The 18,437-nt window shown below is 38.7% G+C and overlaps 1 long non-coding RNA gene across 1 annotated transcript in view; it reads left to right on the top strand.

Annotated features, from left to right (window-relative positions):
* The first annotated feature begins 357 nt into the window (after nucleotides 1-357).
* LOC110212366 (uncharacterized) overlaps nucleotides 358-18,437 on the top strand; it is a 68,624-nt gene continuing 50,544 nt past the window's right edge. Inside the window, exon 1 of the long non-coding RNA XR_002325645.2 lies at nucleotides 358-437. This is a non-coding gene — a long non-coding RNA (uncharacterized LOC110212366). The remainder of the gene's footprint in view (nucleotides 438-18,437) is intronic.

Below are 18,437 nucleotides of genomic sequence, written 5' to 3'. Positions count from 1 at the left end.
ACATTAGTGGTCCTTTCAACCCCTTTTAAACTAGAACAAGAGGGCTTGGGTTCATGGACAGATTTCAGGGTGAACTTGGATTGGAAAAATAAAACATTTAACCTCTACTGGAAAAAAAAAGAAGTTATTGCTGGTGGTGATGACAAAAATGGGCCCCCCTCCAAGATAATTTCTCCTTTCATTGATGAGACTGAGCTGAAAGCAGGCATGGTGATTTGGGGAACTATTCTCAAGGCTCTTGGTCTCAGGATCCTGGGCTGTCTTCCTCAGGGTCAGAGGTGAGATAATGATCAAGGTGATTGTGGTGGCTTGACTTACCTGGTGCTTGCTGTTTCCTCTCTCTCCTTCAAGGTGCCTTGCTGCTTCAGATCCAGGACTCATTCCACTATACCGTATCATCTCTCCCATAGTAAGGAGCCAGGACTGAGAAAGATGAGGTAAGACTGTGAATAAAGGATGGAGATGGACAAATAAGAAGCCAGAGTCAGAGAAGCTGTTAGTCAAGTTAGAGCTGGAGGCCTAGAATCAATGGTTATCCAGAGCATGGATAAGCATCAAGGGTAAGAGCAGGGTAATGGCTCAGAATCAGGGAAGCAAACCAAAAGTTAGGACCCAGGGAAATCTCTGATCAGGGCAAATGTTAGGACAGGAGCCAAATAGAAAGGAAACAGGCAAACAAAAATGATGAATATTGGTTAAAAGTTCAGGTAGACAACTGGAACTGTGAGATCCGTAAGAACAAAAACATAATAGAGGGGTTATCTTTACTTATTCTACGTGTAATGGGCTAGCCAATAAAGGCACAGTCCTAAGAACATGCACAAGACGCTGTGTGTGGAGAAAAAAAAATGCTGTGCCTGGCATTAAGTCATGTGAAAGACTGGAGACTGTGTCTCCAGAAATGCATGATATGTTGTGAGGGACCCCAGTTCAGAGTATGTGAAGATATTCCTTTTCATCATTTCTTGTCTTCTTTCTGCGTAGCAATAGAAAGCCTTTAACTTGACAGTTGAACTGGAACTGTGTGTGAATATAAAAGTCAGGAATAGATGAATATTTTTCCTAGGCACCTTTTGACAAAGGAGGAAGAAATTATGTAACTTTTCAGGTGGGGAAAGAGATAGCAAGAAGTACTTCTGGCTGCCTTATCCCCCAATTCAGGAGGCCATGTGACTGCAAACCTCTAGCCCCTCTATTTAGTCTGTCCTGTTGTGTTCATAATTTCCTGATCTTAGGTGAATAAGTATCAGAGATTGATATTGTGAGCTTTGAAAAGTTGGAAAAGTCACTGGAAGTCTGCCTTCTGGAATCTATAGTATAAGTGTTATAGCTGAAGCAGCTGAGCTAGGTGAGGCGTCAGACCTGAGAAGAGACCCATCTACTTCATCTGGCCCAGCAATGAATTGAACTTGCGATTAAGACACCATGTCTTGCAAGCAAGGAAGCAACTTCTGCACAGACTACATCACAACCAGAAGTGAATTTTAGGTGTGAGGGGGAGTAACTTTTAGCAGCTTTGCTCCTGCTTTAACCAATGGGTTTTTAGGAGTGAGTATGCTCCAATTTAGGAGGTATTTTGTACTTTTGTTCTTGCTGTATCTTCTTTCCACCATCATCTCCCTCAGTCTGCCCTTCCTTCTATTAGTCTTCTCCCTTTTCTTCTCCTTTATCCTTACTACTTCATTCCTTTTTATCCACTCCCTCCCTTTTTATTTCCCTTTACCCTACTACTTCCTATAGGGTAAATTAGATTTCTATACCTGATTATGTTATTCCCTCTTTGAACTGAATCTGATGAGAGTAAAGTTTAAACAATGCTCAACTCCCTACCTTCTTTCCCTCTACTGTAACAGGTTTTTGTACCTTTTCATGTAATGTAATTTACCCTTGTCTGCCTCTTCCTTTCCTTTTCTGCAGTACAATCTCTTAATTAGATCCACTTAATCCACTTAATTAGATTTTCTATCATTACACCAAAGTCAATTTATACCCACACCCTCTGTCTATATATACCCCCTTTAAATGGGGTATCAACAATACAATTCTCAAGAATTACAATGTCATCTTCGCTTGTAGGGATGTAAACAGTTTGCCCTTATTAATAACATTTGTTGTTTTTTTCTGTCCTGTTTACCCTTTTATGCCTCTCTTGTATTTGAAGATCAAATTTTCTGTTGCGCTCTAGTCTTTTCATCAAGAAGGTTTGGAAGTCCCCTATTTTCTTGAATATCCATCTCCTCCTTTGAAAGGTTATGCTCAACTTCACTGGGTAGTTGATTCTTGGTTGTAATCCAAGTTCCTTTGCCTTATGGAATATCATATTCCATGCCCTCTGATTTTTAATGTAGAAGCTGCAAGGTCCTATGTAATCCTGGCTGTGGTTCCATGATATTTAGATTGTTTCTTTCTGGCTGCTTGCAGTATTTTCTCTTTGACCTGGTAATTTTGGAATTTGGCTACAATATTCCTTGGCATTTTCAATTTGGGATCTCTTTCAAGAGGTGATCAATAGATTATTTCTATGACTATTTTACCCTACGGTTCTAGGGCAGTTTTCCTTGATGATTGTCTGAAAGATGCTGTCCATGCTCTTTTTTTTTTCATCATGGTTTTCCGGTAGACCAATAATTTTTAAATTGTCTCTCCTGGCTCTATTTTCCAGGTCAGTTGTTTTACCAATGAGGTATTTTACATTTTCTTCCATTTTTTCATTGTTTTGTTTTGTTTTGACTGATTCTCACTCTCTCATAGAGTCATTAGCTTCCACTTGCCCAATTCTAATTTTTAACAAATTGTTTTCTTCTATTAGATTTTGTATCTCCTTTTCCATTTGGCCCATTTTACTTTTTAAGTTCTTCTTTTAGTGAGTTTTTGTGCCTCGTTTTCCATTTGGCCAATTCTACTTTTTAAGGAGTTGTTTTCTTTTGTGTACTTTTCCCCCAGCTGGCCAATTGTATTTTTTAAGGACTTGTTTCCTACAGTTAATTTTTATCTTTCCTTTTCCAAGCTATTGATTCTCTCTTACACCTTATTTCTTTCCCCAATTTTTCTTCTACCTCTCTTATTTGACTTTTAAAATCCTTCTTGAGCTCTTCCAAGAAAGCTTTTTGGGCTTCAGACTAGTTCATATTCTCCTCTGAGGTTTTCTATGTGGGTACATTGACAATGTTGTCCTCTTCTGATTTTGTGCCTTGATCTTCCCTGTCCCCATAACAAGAATCTATGGTCATTGTCTGTTTCTGCTTTTTGCTCATAGTGTTTGATTATTTCCTGACTTTTAAAAAAAGTTGAGCCCTCCTGGTGGAGTTCAGGGAGCACTGATCCAAGCTTCTTATGTTGGGATCCTGGGACCTGGTCACTGGCTTTGTGTGCTGGGGCCTCAGATGCTGGCAATTGGAGGCTGTAGGGTTCTGGCAGGTTATCTGGTGCTGGGATGGGGTCAGCAACACTGGAGCTCTTGGGGTAGGGTGGGGAGTTGCTCCTGGAAGATGTTGACCTGGGCCTTGCACTCGAATGTTTGGCTCCTGCTCACCTGGGCCTTGCACTCAAATATTTGGCTGTTGGAGAATGTCTGTCAGTGTGGAGCTTTGCCTCTTGGAATTGTGCTTCCCAGAGGTGTGCTGAGGCACTGGGAGATTTGACTGCTGGAGAATGCCATCACATGTGGTGGTTTTCCAAGTTTGTGTCTACAGGTTCCCCTGCCTCTACTGAGGCACTTGGGGATTCTGGTGTTGGTGCTTGCCTGTTCCACAGCCCTGGGGCTCAGGATCTCCCCCTGGTATGCTGAGGTGGGGCTTCCTGTTGGCTTGCTGGGATGCCTCCCATTCTGTACTGCTCCCCCTCCCCCAGAGTGAGAGGGACCTTTGCCATTAATTCCCCAAACTTCCTGGGTTACAAGACTGTTGCACCACATCTTTCTGCTGGTTCAGCTGTTCAAGGGTTTTTCCTGGGGCAATATTTTCTGGACTTTCAGAGGTCAATAAGGGAGGATGAGAGTGACTTACTTCTTACTCTGCCATCTTGGCTTCCAGAAGTGGAAGTCTTCCTTGCTATATCTTCTCAATAAATAACTCTGAAAGCTAATTAACTCTAACTGACTAACTGATTTCAGCTGATAATCAATAGGAAAAGCAGTCTTGTTCTGAAGATTTAAATGTTAGTGTGAGTATGGTTGGAGAAAGTGACCTGGTGTGCAACATATACATTACATTTTTTAGTACCACAAACAATTCAATTCTACAGAAAAGGTAGAAAAGAGAATGGTGTAGATGGTTATTGGGTCAGAGGAGAAAGTGATGGGGGTGTGTGTGTGTATGTAAGCAATGTAAGCAAGCATATGTGCCTTCAAGAGCTAGAGGGAGGAGGAGTGGAACGTTTCAAGTCTGGCTAATACATAATAGACAGAGTGTCTGTTTATTGGAAGCTGTGCCACCTGGAGTAGTAAAATCACATATCCCAGATTTCACATACATTCAAACAGCACCACTTTAATCATTGCTAGCTGGTAGACCTGGGCAGAGAATGATTAAAACTACACATTGAAGCTCCAGCTTTGCCCCAGAAGGGCAAAGGGTCATTATAACGACTGATAGCAACTCATGTTTCAGGCAAACTAAAACCTGTTTGAAATGTCATCTTCAAATATGAAGGAATATGAATGTGTGTCTACTATGTTCATAATTATTTACTTAAAAAATACTTTGGTAATACTTTTCATCATGCTTTTAGGCAGCAAATTGTGGCACCGACAAGGAACCCCAAGCCATCCAGTTACTAAAGCAGTTGCACATTCCAAGTGAATTTATAGTTGTTATGGAAACTTCAAGTTAATAACTCACAGATTAAAGTGAATCCTTAATTTGGGCTGGGGTGGGGAGAATAGGGAGAAATTTTCATAGTTGAAATGTGCAGACTTGAGGTTGATCTTTAAGAGCATCACTAAATGTTTTTAAAATGTCAACGTTTCATGTCACCATTGCCTATTTATGACTTATGCAATATTTGTGCCAGAAGCTCTTATTATGTGAGTTACACTGAGGGGATTTTTCATTTCTTTCGGTCATAGCCCCCACTTGGAAAATCAGAGAAAATCAGTAACTGCCACTATTCAGTTTTTTGACACCATCACCCCTTGTAAGCACAAGATTCACCAAGTTAGAGAACGGAAATTTTGTTGGGGGAGGGAGGGGAAGAGACTTTCTAATGAACAGCCCTTTTCCAAAACTTTTCTAAGGTTCTCAATCATAATTTTGAATCGGCAGCTTTATTTTTCTGCAGCTCCCATCTGGTTTTTATCAGTCTTGGCTTTTCCGTTTGTTTTTCCTTGCTCCAAGAAGGTGTCGTCAGGCATTGTAACTACTCTGAATTTGTTTTTGCCCTCTATAGGTGTTACCCATGTGTTTCTGGTTGTAGTTCTACATATCTAGCAGCTGCTACCAGGTGTTGTTCTCAGGAATGGCCCAAACTCTGACCAAGTGAGTTCTTCTCTACTCTTGAAGCATAGTTCTTGCCATCACAGAGCGGAAGGCCCCTAAAATGTTGCATCTGGCAGGAGACAGTTTTCTGCATTATACTTGTAGGTCTGTACCAGACTAAGGATGTCCTCTCACTGAGACTTTTCCCTTTGCTACTGATCCAAGTGACCTCTGACTTCACAGAAGCTTCTCTATAGAAAGAATCTATTCTCCAAATTCAAAAGATTCCTTGTTACCCACTCCAGGTTTATATGTAATGACTGCAACTCTTGAGGGCCTTTTTTCCCCTCTGACACCTGAAATGGGTGTTCCTCTATATGAGCAACACTCCCAACTTACTTATTACCCAGTAAATGTTCAAATTGCCTTATAGGACAGGGAAATTATTCATCCTACCCACTTTCCTTCCTGGGTAGACACCATTCTTTTTTGGGTGTGTGTGGCAGAAATGAGGGGAGGGAGAAAAGTTCCAGCATCTGGTACACTTTATTTCTAAGATTATTTTGAAAGTGTTTTTCTGAGTTAAAACACTTTGACTTGTCAAATTTTGTAGCTTTGAATCAGTGTTAAAAAAAAAAGCAATGAATGTATTTATCATGTCCATATCTAATTCAGAAATGATAGAGCAAGGCATGAATTTTCTTCAGCTTTCCTAAAATACCTAGCCTTTTTCAGGAAACCACCCATGAGGAAATTCAGCTCAAAATAATAAAGTTTTAGAAACATGATATCTCTATATATTTTGAATGGAAATAGACATCATTATATATATTATATAACTCTAAATAAGATGTATATAAACATAAAAATCCTTAGCAATGGCAAAAATGTGAATAAACATTTGATTCCTAAGAAACCTCATTAGAAAAAAAAATTGAGTCATTACAGAAAACAACAACAACAACCACCACCACCTTCAATAACTCAGTACTTTGGACTTTGCTTCGACCTAGACAGATTTTCTGGTTTCTTTAAGGCTTTCTCTGAATAAGTGGTCTCTCATGCATGTGAGATTTTTTAATGAGTCCAATCACAGAGCTATCTCTATGCACTTTCTGATTATGAACATCAAATGAGGCATAAAACAGGGAGATACAGATCTATTGGCCGAAGGTTTACTCCCACTGTAAGACACTTTAAAATTTCAATGCTTCACTGGGATTAGTGATCTCACTGATTTGGGCAACTCTTCCAAAGGAGCAGATCCTATCTAAACTTTCTCATCCTTTGTGACTCTTACCCATGTCCACCTATAAGTCCTTCACAGGGTTCAACTCAATATGGTAGCAGGAATTCCTTCAGATCTCTTACATCTAGCATGGTACCTGGCTCATGTTAGGCACTTAATAAATGCCTATTGACTGATGGATTGATATTATATGGATACCAGTGGGGCACATCCTTCATTGTTCTGTTCATCTCTTTCTTTCACCGTATAGCATATGTCTGAATGTTTGAAACCTGCTCACACCTGCCATACTCTGTTCTGTTTCTATTAGAGTGACTGCAGGCTTTAATTCTTTGGAGACTGACACTCCATGACTTTCATAGCCAAGCAGTATCACCAGAATAGTTGTTTTTTTTTAAAAGGTGGTCTTGAGGATTTCTGAAGAGATGTCTGAGAGAGTTCATTTAAACATAGTCCCCATCTTCCCCCAGCTCAAAAGAATAACCAATAATGCTAATAAAAGAATAAAACAATAGCAGAAAAAAGTGAAAGGGAATGTTTCAAAGAGAAAAACAATAGCAAAAGGCTGATTATCAATCAATGCTCCTAGCCATGCCCAGAGCTCACTGTTTCAGGCTTGCAGCAATGGGTCTGTAGTCTGAATGCTGGTGGTTGTGGTAGCACCTATTGTTTTCTATCATGCTTTCCCTTAGGCAGTGACCCAGTTAGATAACCACACCCCTCTTTAGAGCAATACTTGTTGAATCCCACTAATCCCAGTTGTATAGTTGTGAATGCAACAAGTCTCCTGCCTTCCCTCCATCTTTTCTGTTTTGGGGATGGGGGTAGAGAAGTTGACCTAATAGGAATTTGAGCCTGCTTCTGGCTATGTGTGAGTAATAGCTACATTTAGGATCCCTCCCCCACCATTGATTGCTGAACCAGAAAAGCTGATGATACAGGGTGTCACCCCTGGTAGGAGTGGCTTCTGGCTGGTGAGTCTCTTGGGGAAGGTTTTGGAAAGATAAAATGTGATTCCAGTTTGGGAGGGGAGGTGGTGTTTGGGATGCATAGGAACCTACTCTATAACAAAATGGAAAGTGAATTCATTTTAAGGTTGTTATCAGAGACCCTGGCTGCCTTCCCTCTGTTATTATGTTTAGTTTTCTCTAGCATCAACCTTGTGAATATAGGTTCTAGGAGACCCTCAAAGGCTGGCAACAAGGGCGGTGTATTGGAGTGGCTTTAGATGCAGCAGCAGTAACAGGGATAAAGCTTGGGACAAGAGGTTGGCATAGGAGAAGGAGGCCTCTGGAAGGGAGATCCTTCTGGTTGTCTGATCATACTGATGAGGGTGACTTTTACCCAGCCCACAGTGGGAACCTCTGAGGCCAACTTTTTCCCAGAAACTCTGAGAGCCTCATCTAAATCTGCCCAGTAACAGGAAGCTCTGTCAGATAACAAAACTTGGCTTCCTTAGCCCATAGTCTGCATACATGATTAACCCCCCATACTGAAACAAATTTTGCAAGCTAAGTTCCTTGTTCTGTGAGGACATCCTTGAACTATTTTTCAGCACACCTGCTTCCTTTTCCTACCTCCCCTTTTCTTGTGGTTAACTAACTTTTCATGTAGGAGCATATTCCCACTCTTATATAAAAATAAATCCCTGTTTTCCTGCAAACTGCTAGTACCCACACCAAAGGCTGCTGTTTTTTCATTAATAAAGCTCTCTTGACTAGGAGAATATCTGCCTCTTGAATTCTTTCTGGTCAACCCACCTCCAGAACTTCATCATCTTCTTCAATACCATGCTTAGTGGAAGCAAAATCCAAATTGTTTGATTAGCAGTCTTCCAAATATTGTTTATGCTCCTACTAGACCTCTTAACTGATTGTACTAGAAGTGATGAGTCACTGGATTCTTTTCTAATCATTCAATGATTCTTTATTTCTTAGTGTTCCATTTCTTGTGAGGCAGGTAAACTTCTTGTTCTATACCTAAATCATGTTATTACACTGGGTATCTTTTTTTTTCTTCCTCTCTTTCTGGGGATAACATTTTAGACTTTGAGCCTAGAATTCAATTATTTACAAATTTATATGTAGGAACTTTCTCCAGAATCTCTGGAATGGGGGTGAAGAGCCAATGAATGGGAGAATTGGAGGGAGGCCTATTTCACCTATTGAGCAATCTGATGATAGCTTCAATGCAATAAACCCAGGGTAAACCATTATGTCAGGTAAAGGATAGAGATGGGTATAGCTTATTATCTCTTGTGGCATCAGCTGAACAGTGCTTAGAACTGTTAGAGAAGAAATCTAAAGGCTGTAAAGGTGTACATGGGAAGAGTTGCAGGGTGGAAGTGGGATAGGGGAAGAATGCTTAAAGTTTAGGACTTTATCTAGAGTTTTCAAAAACCAAAGGGAAGGGACTTCTGGAAAGAAAGCTTCCTAAGCAGTCAAAGGATAAGTCTATCTGTGACAGTGTTGATGTTACCTCTTAGTCCTTTCCCCCTTCCCCCACTGAATCAGACTGGTACTTCTACTCCTTAATTGTGGAAAATCATTGAATCTGGTTGAAATTGGACAGATTTTGAGAGATACTAGAGGATAGAAGGGTTTGGCTTGCTATGGTCCATGGCGTCCCAAAGAGTGGGACATGACATAAAGACTGAAAAACAACAGCATTTAATTTAGCAAGCTGCAGAAATCTATATGGGAGAAAACAAAAGTCTGTGGATGGGAGGGTTACACAAGAATGCAAGATTTGATACTGATGGGTCTGGGATCTGGGCCCCAGAAAGGAAAAACCCTGGACTTTCCTAAGTGGCCAAATCTCTAGCTTTTGCCTGAGGCAATAATCCCATCAACTGGCCTTTCCTTGTGACTACACCCAATCTCCCCTACCTCCCTATGGCCCCAGCCATTTCCCACACTTAATCCTAGGTAGGCTTCATTGTCCCGGTCCCAGGAGTTCTGTTCACCCCAGTTTCCTGGCCACTCCCATTCAGATCCACTCCTAGATCCCTCCCACAGGCTTTCTGTATAAGGTCCATCTTGTCTCCATTAAGATGCTTAGATTCCTAAAATCTAGCCACTGCTGGGATTCTTATAATCTAGCCATGGTTCAGATTCTTAAAACTGAGCAAATAGCTTACTAATGTTCAGACTCCTTAAGAGTCTGTCCAATATGGTGGATGTTCTAATAAACCTTGTCTTTGGCTGAAAGAAGGCTTGGGTTGAATTCTTTTGGGCAGGACCTGCATATTGTGATATTGGGGTCCCAGTACTCCAAACCCCTAAAAGGCATCAATACATTATAGTAATAAAGGGAAGGGGGCTGTGGATATGGCTAAACTCCATTTAGTACCCCAAATGTCTTTTTAAAAAAAGCATGAAAATAAGCCAAAGAAAAGAAAAAAAAACAAGTATAAGATGAAAGAAGCAAGATAGCTGAGAGAGAGAGAGGTCTCTAAGATGACTCTTTTTTCATCATCTGAAAAAAAGCAAATAGTATGCCACATAGAAATAATGAATAATGAGAAAAAAGAAATTAAAAAATATATACATTGCAAACTAGCAGCAAAATTGGTAAACAAACAAACAAAAACAAAGGACAAACAACAAACAGGGCAAACTAGAAAAGGATACAATATAATGAATAAACACTGGACAATGAAAATTACTCAAAAATCCCTGGTAGAAGGGAAAGCAAGGCACGCTCTATAGGATCTTCAGAAATGATGGAACAATGACAAGAAATTCCAGGATCATACAGAAAGGAATAAAATAATTACTAAAAAAGAAATAAGGATAGAAATTAATGACACTCAGAAGTCTCAGAAAAGAAATTTAAAATGCAAACAGAGAATAGATAATTTGGAACATACAAGCAGAAATCCCTTCAAAAAGGGAATCCTTTCCAAAAATTGTGTGGTGGTTATGAAACACTCAAACACAGATGCGGAAGATAATTTGGTGAAGCAATAAAAAGTCAGCAGAACTGGAAGGAAATGAATGCTATGCATGTCAACGTGACTGATCATGAAGATCATGATTTCTACTGCCCATAGGAACACCAAGAATCATGTCTTCTTCTCCTGTTTCTTCTTTCACTTTATTAACTCTTACTGGGTTCTTTGAATTCACTTGTAGTTTTTTGTTTGTTTTTAAGAAATTTCAGCTGTGTAGCTAACAAATCCAACTACACCTTGAAATGTCCTATTTGTCATCCATGAATTTGATAAACCCCAACCTATCACCCCTTTACCATTTTGTCTCCTTTCATACATACATTCTGGGAAACACTGCTGGAGGGCCATAAAATGTCAACTAGGAACATGATTTATTTTGTCTTAATTGGATCATCACAGTTTCTCAACAATCCTTTTGTTTTTCCTTAATTGTATCTTTATTGTGCTATACCACCTGTATTGTGTATTCCAAACTACATCTCCTCAATTGAGCTTCCCAATATTTCCCAATCTTTCTCTCTGTTTCTGTCTCTCTACCTTGACTTATATTTTAGTTCTTTTTCATAAGCAACTTCCTAGAAAAAGCTATCTATACTTGTCATCTCCCACTTAACAATATTTCTGTTGCTTTAGCCAATAGCTGTTGGGTTCCCGGTTCTCTCTCTCCCTGCCCCATCCTCCTCGACTTCTTTGCAATAGTTGACACAGCTGATCAGTTTTACCAGGATACTTTGTCACCCCTGGGTTTTTGTGACTCTTTTCTGTAATGGTTATTTTTCTACTTGTCTTACTAATCTTTCTCATTCTCCTTTTCAGGGTCATCATACAAATCCTATCCACTGTATGTGGGTGTGCCCTAACTCCTTCAAGAGACTTTTCTTGATTTGTTCAGTTTTTACTGTCCTCTGTCTGAAATCTTTGTATTTATTTGCATATACTATGCACTTCTCTGTGAAAACATTGTATCTACCCAGTAAATGGTTAGTTTCTAGAGAGCAGTGATTGTGTTTTACTGTTGTAACTTCAGTGGGTAGCACAGTACTAAAAATAGTAGGCACTTAATAAATGCTGGTTGGTTGATTGGTTTATTGAGAAAATAGAAATTGTCTTTTATAAATTCTCTGTTCCTCCCCCATTCTGTACCTGAACACCCCTCAATATCATCCTTCATATTCTTCCCTATTTTTGTTCAGCCTTGACAAAGAAGTGGCAACTCCTCTGTTTGTGCCTTTAATCCCTTCTGTCTCCTTTGGGCATTTAACACACACTTCAATTGCTTCTTCTCTTTTTAAAATCTTCAGTCTATCCTTATCTACTAGATTCTAATCAGCTGCCACTCTCTTAGCCTCAGTAATATTTATTTATGATATCCTCTTCTAAACACTGTTTTTTACTTCATTCCCTTCCTTAATTGTCCTTCCTGTTCCTCCAGGATACTCTGGAAGGTCATCTCCCATTCAGGCACTTTGTACCATAAATATCAAACAAAGGAAACACTATTTAGAAAACCCAGGCTGCAGGTAAGAAAAGACTGATTAGGAAATCAATGTTTCATTATTGAGTTAGATAAGACTATTGCATAAAAACCAAACCAAACCAAACCTGATATTAGTGGCAAAGGAATTTAAGGGGTAAAAGAACTAAGGAAGTTAAAAGGTTTAGGTTAAAAGATTTAGGAGAGTGGAAGGAGGAAAAAATGAATTATTTTTTCTTTAACTTAAACTTACGTTCTATTCTTAGAGAAACAACATTTTTGGTTGTGGGAAAACAGAGCAAAATAAATTGGGGTGGCAAAGGGGAAGGAGGGATATGGAAATGTATGCGTGACTGGCAGTTTCTAAAGGAGATGATATCTTATTTCTTTTTAATCTTTCACCCTACCTAGAGAGCTTTAAGAAGGCAGGGAAAGAAAGTACATTTTGAGACATAGATGGGAACGGGAATTGTATACCACATGAAGCAGGTATATTCTGGGGTCATTTTGACACATTTCCCCAGGGACAAGAAGGAAAGAAGAGAAGAATTCTGGAAAAGTGGAAAAGGAGGGAAAGATCATGCATGGGAGGTGAAGGAAGGGAAGGAATTCTTCTCAAATTGGATCTTTGTTGTACTGTAATATCCATATTGTCAATTCCAAACTATCTCTCCTCAATTGAATTTCTTGATATACCCAGGGTAGCTAGGTGGTGCAGTGGATAAAGGACCTGGCATGGAGTCAGAAAAACTCATCTTCTTGAGTCCAAGTCAGATCTCAGACGCAAATAATTGTACCCTGGGTGAATCACTTAACATTTTTGCCTCAGTTCTTCATCTGTAAAATAAGCTGGAGAGGGAAATGGCAAATCACACCAAAAAACCCCCAAATTAAACATTTGTCGTACATAATTTATGTGCAAGTAATAGAAAGTTCCATGTATTTGTATCAGTGAACATGTATAATAATGTCACGTATGGCACGTAGATAAATAGACTCATACACACATATATACATGCAAACATCATCCAACAATAAAATGATTTGATTAATGTTTAACTAGAGTTTCCAGCACATGGGGTGCTACTGGGATACTATTTACTGCTAAAATATAGAAGAACTTCTTGTTAAAATATTGAAGCCCAATTTCCCAGTCAAATTTAACATATTAAGTAAAATATTATTATAATATCTGGAATTACATTAATTGCTTGAGTTTATTATACTTTCAGATCCTATTGTTTATTATACTTTTATAATGTATATATAAATACAATGTTCACTGATACACAGCATATATCAGTAGTCAGCTAATAAGCATTTATTAAGTACTTACCATGTCAGGTACTATGCTAAGCACCGAATGTTCACAGTTTATATGATATATGATACCGAATATATAATAGTATTTATACATATCAGTTACTGGAAGGAAACTTACTGTATCATATATCTAATAGTATTTATACATGTCAGTTATTATAAAGAAATGGTTACAATTTATGTACAGGTATATATAATATGTTCACATAGTTTATGTATGTATATAAACAAACTGTTAGTAACTATTATATATTCTATACAAAATGATATATAGTATATCACAGATACTATATATTAATATGTTACATGTCAATGAAACATATTATGATTTTGCATATGGGATGTGGGCATATATGCAGATACACATATACCCACATTCCTCCTTCTTTCCCCAATGTCATCCAACAAAAAAAAATAATAAATCTTCTGAGTCAGTTAGCTTAGTGATTAGAAAAAGGTACTGATAAGGGTTGTATATTTAGTTCCTTGTTTATGAAACAGGTAGCTTCCCCTCTCACCATGACCATAATATCTGACCAAATGTGTGTTTATAGAAACAATACACATATACACATATATGTGTACAAATATACACATGTATATACATAGACACAATATACACATACAACACATATATAGATACAATATATATACATACATATATATGTACACACAACACACACACACACACATACATACTGTTCAGGGATTTTGTGCCTTAAACCTGGGTAGCCCATAATGTGGCCTGGCAAATAAACCTTCCTAAGGTTACATTTGACTCAGAGGAGTTCATTTAGAAACATTCTCTCCCTTACCCACCCTGCCAGACTTGCACTGCTCTACCACCAAAAGGATTTTTATGAATTACCAACTCTTTTTCCTCCCACTACAACAAACCTCAGCCAGAAGTTCTGCCCCTCTCTGATTGTTTTGTATATAACCAGCAGGTTGCCTAAGAGTGGGAGATGTAGATAGGAGACTTTGGCCTCAGAATATTACTTGCAGACCCTGTGGCTTAGCAGTTTTGGCTTCCTTAGGGTGGTAATAGTGAATGTCTCAGCTATAAGTTTGAAACTACTATTTATCCTGATCTACTTGTATTTCAGTCTTGAGCTTTGGAGTATGTCAATTTAGATTCTGCCTCTGTAGTTAACTATGAAAACTTCCAACTCAGGTAATATTAATTAGAAGAAGTGTGTCTTTGGCAATTTCCCCATCCCTTTTTCTACTCAGTCTTATCTGCCCTAAGACAAGCAACTCTGGCTCTGAACATTTCCATTTGTTCTTCCCCCTTGTCAAAACTTATTTTTTCTATTCCTAATTCTTTAAGGATCTTCTTGGTGATGTGGAAAACAATGATGCAACTAATCCATACTAATATGTTAGCAGAGACTAATGGGTCAGTTTGTTTTCTACTTTCATTTAACTAACATTTGTGAATTTTAACAGGTGCCTTCTTGGAAACTGTATATTAATCTAAATGAGTGACTCATAGCATTTGATAGGAATTTCAGGCACTGTCAGGCCGTGGGGGAGATATTCAGTCTGTTTTTTCAATGCCCTTTACTCATGCCAAATAGGTGATCTTGTACTCCACTTATGCATAGGACTGATTTTGTGAAAGTTGGGGAAGCAAAATTGACTTTTATAAAAATTTGGTTAAATGGGCTTTTCATAGCCCTCCAAAATAGAAGGGTTTTTTGTTTGTTTGTTTGTTTTGATTTATTTTTGCAGCAACTCTAATTCTAAAATGAGAGGAGCTTATGGTGATAATGGCATGGTTTTTTCATCATTCCCACCTTTTTAAAAAAAGACTACTTAAGTTTGTACTGAAACACTTTCTATAATCCAAACTTTCAGTGTGTTATTCTGAGCTGAAGGAAAAGGCTCTAAAGCACTTTCTATTTATAACGTCATTCAGAGTGGACCACTGGAAAGATTAATGATGAAAGAAGTACTTTATCAAGAAAAGTTAGGAGCAAAAAATAGATGTGAAGGTGACTTAGGATTCCATGGGGGGAAGGGGAGATTCTGCTGAGATTTAATCAAGTATGTCTGCAGTGCTAAATTATTGGCCTTCAGGAACCTAAGGTCTAAATGACTAGCATTTGTGTAATCACTCCTGATGATTTCTATGGTTAACACATGGCTTTGGAGACATTTCTTTCCAGGTGGGGACAGGAACTACAGCAAAAGCTGTGTTACCTGGTACTTTGCCAACCACCAAGCTCTAGAAACTGACATTTCAACTACAGATGTTTAGTCTCACAACTGGAACCAATGTTGCTCTTAAGCAGGACAGATTATGTCGGAGTTAGCATAGGGTGCTGGAGAGGTCTTGTTTATCGCTCCTTGCTTAGGAGTTGGCTCTTGTTCTCACCTCTCTGCTTCCTGTATTGCTTACCAACAGTAAGGTAATCATTGCCATTTCATGCCCTACAGCCTCAGAGGAGAAGTTTGAAGCTCAAGGAATAAAGGCCATGTGAGGGACTGGGGGACAATACCAATTAACTCTTGATTAATCAGAACATTTAACAAAGTAGCCCTTACTATTCACCTGGAGATCAGAGCTTTCATTTTATTGGCAAGAACATTATGCGTGCACTTGGCATTGAGTTCCCTCACACTGGTAATTTAAAAGGGTGTCCAAAGAGTTCCTGCGACACAGAGATTAAAACTATATTTTTCCTTTCAGAAGCACCTGGGGAAGGGACAGCAAAGGCTATAGTTGTGTGGGCTCTCTGGAGTTGACTGAACTTTTCTCATGTGTCCTTTATTCCCAAAGGCACAAGGCTAGAATTTGACTTTCAGGATATTCCAGCATAGGCCATGGGAAGAGGGTACAGGCAGAATCATCCTAAGAGCAAGCAGAAGCTTGTTTCCAGGGACCCAGGAAGGGGCTGCTGTTAGGGGCATTTACAGCAAAAGCCAAGGTCAGTTGCTGGGTTTGCCCAATATGGAACTGAGTTGTCAAAAGGCAGTGTGGATAGGGTTGCAATGGATAAAGCACCAGCCCTGAAGTCAGGAGAACCTGAGTTCCACCTGAGTTCAAATTAGACTACAGATACTTTCTAGCTGTGTGACCCTGGGCAAATCATTTAATCCTGATTCCCTTAAAAAAAAAGAGGGGGGGGGAAAGACAGTGTGATATCTGATGCTAATCCAGGCCAAAATCAAGACTACAAGCAAGTTCAGGGTAAGAAGTAGGTAAGAGTAGATTGAATGAATGAAGGGTACATCTGAGCTGAATAAAATTATATTGAGGTAGAGAGAAAAGTTCAGCTTTTCCAACCCACTATACTTTGAGTACACGGAAGGTTTTCTTTTCTCTTTCTTTCCTTTTTAAAAATATATATTTTTTTTCTTTTGTTTTTAGCCCAGTCAGGTGCAGCCAGCAATTGATCTCCATTTTCCTTTGAATTCTCTTCATGCAGAGAGCTTCCCCTCCTACCACTGCTGCCTCCAATAATTTCCAGAGCAGCTGCAGTTTCCACACAGTAGTAGTCGAATTCTATTTTATCTTGTCAGTCTTGTCTTCTCCAGTTCTCGACAGGAAAATTCCAGACATGCCATTTCAAATCCGGAAGAACAGATTGATTAGAAAACATGCTTTCAGGTAGGTTAGAATCAAAATCAAATGTTAGAACTAGGAGGGACCTCAGAGATAATTTAGTTCAATTCTTTCATTTTACAGAATAATAAGCAGAAGCTGAGAAGTTAAATGACTTGTGAAAGTTGTATAGCTAATTAATGACAGAAATGGGACTAGAACCAGTAGTTTGCTGGGGCCTGTTCCAACTGGCTTGCAAGAGGTGATTGTGCAATTTCCATTGTGAGCATTTATGATTGGAAGTAGGTGAATTGCTACAAATCAGGGCTTAATTTACCATGTGTTGATTGTCTAGACTTAAGAGAAAAATGTTAATAATACAGGTTAAAGTTAAATATCTCATGTGAATATCTTTTAAGAGAGCTGGTTGTTAAAAATACACCAGCACCCTATTGATTAGAACCCAGTTCTCTTGACATTGAATAAAGTGTTTTGCCCTTGACAACATGCTGTCTTCTTCATTTGAACTTGAAGATTGAACTTTCAGTATCAATTTCACTACAGAATTTACTGCATTATTTGAAGGGGTTAATGAGGTATTTCTCTTACCTCCGTATCATTCACCTCCTACCCTATCTTCAGTCTATCTCCTCATTCTTCTCCTATCATGAGGCGGCATTGTACAGTGGAAAAGGAGATTGGATTTGTAAAGAGATCTGAGTTCTTGTCCTGAATCTTTTGTTATTAAGCTGCATGATTGTGAACAAATCACTGTATAATCAGGGTGTCTGATTAGATGATCTCTAAGGTATCTCCTAGTTCTGAAATTCTATGATCATTGGATCATAGATTTAGAGATAGAAGGGATCTAGAGGCCATTCAGCACAATCCTCTAGATTATCTACAAGGAAATGAAAGGTTAAATATTCTTTCTTGTTACATATCCAAATCATGTCACACTTTCCTAGAAGAGCTTGATCAGAGCTAATGTGGAGAAACTGTTTTTTTGTCTGGTTGAACTCCACTGCTTAATCTATAATTGACTTTTCCACTGCTAATATTAGGAAGATTGTTGATTGCTGTGGTGATTGAGATAATGTTTACCCCTTGGCATTTAGATCAGTATGTAGATGTGTACAGAAATGAAATACAACAAGGGAAATAGCCAGGTTTGCTTACCATAGAATCAAGTGAGTAACAGCAACTGTCTGATAAATTTGACTTATGTAGCAGTGAAATGGGGGCTGTATCTCCATTTGAGAGCCCAAATTAACAGTAATTTCTATGTATCCTGGATAGAACTCCTTTTGTTTCTACTATTTGTAGAAATGACCAAATCTGGGACATATCTCCAAAGACATCTCTTGTAAAACAACAGAATAAAAGCTAGGAGGGACCTTAGAAGCTATATAGCCTAACCCCCTCACATTGTAGATGAGAAAACTAAAGCCAGGAGAGATTAGATAACTTTA

The sequence above is a fragment of the Phascolarctos cinereus genome, unplaced genomic scaffold (genome assembly GCF_003287225.1).
Source record: "Phascolarctos cinereus isolate Bilbo 61053 unplaced genomic scaffold, phaCin_HiC Scaffold_2;HRSCAF=192, whole genome shotgun sequence".
Lineage (NCBI taxonomy): Eukaryota > Metazoa > Chordata > Mammalia > Diprotodontia > Phascolarctidae > Phascolarctos > Phascolarctos cinereus.
The sequence above is the reverse complement of the archived record's forward strand: the minus strand, read 5'-3'. Positions and strand labels throughout refer to the sequence as shown.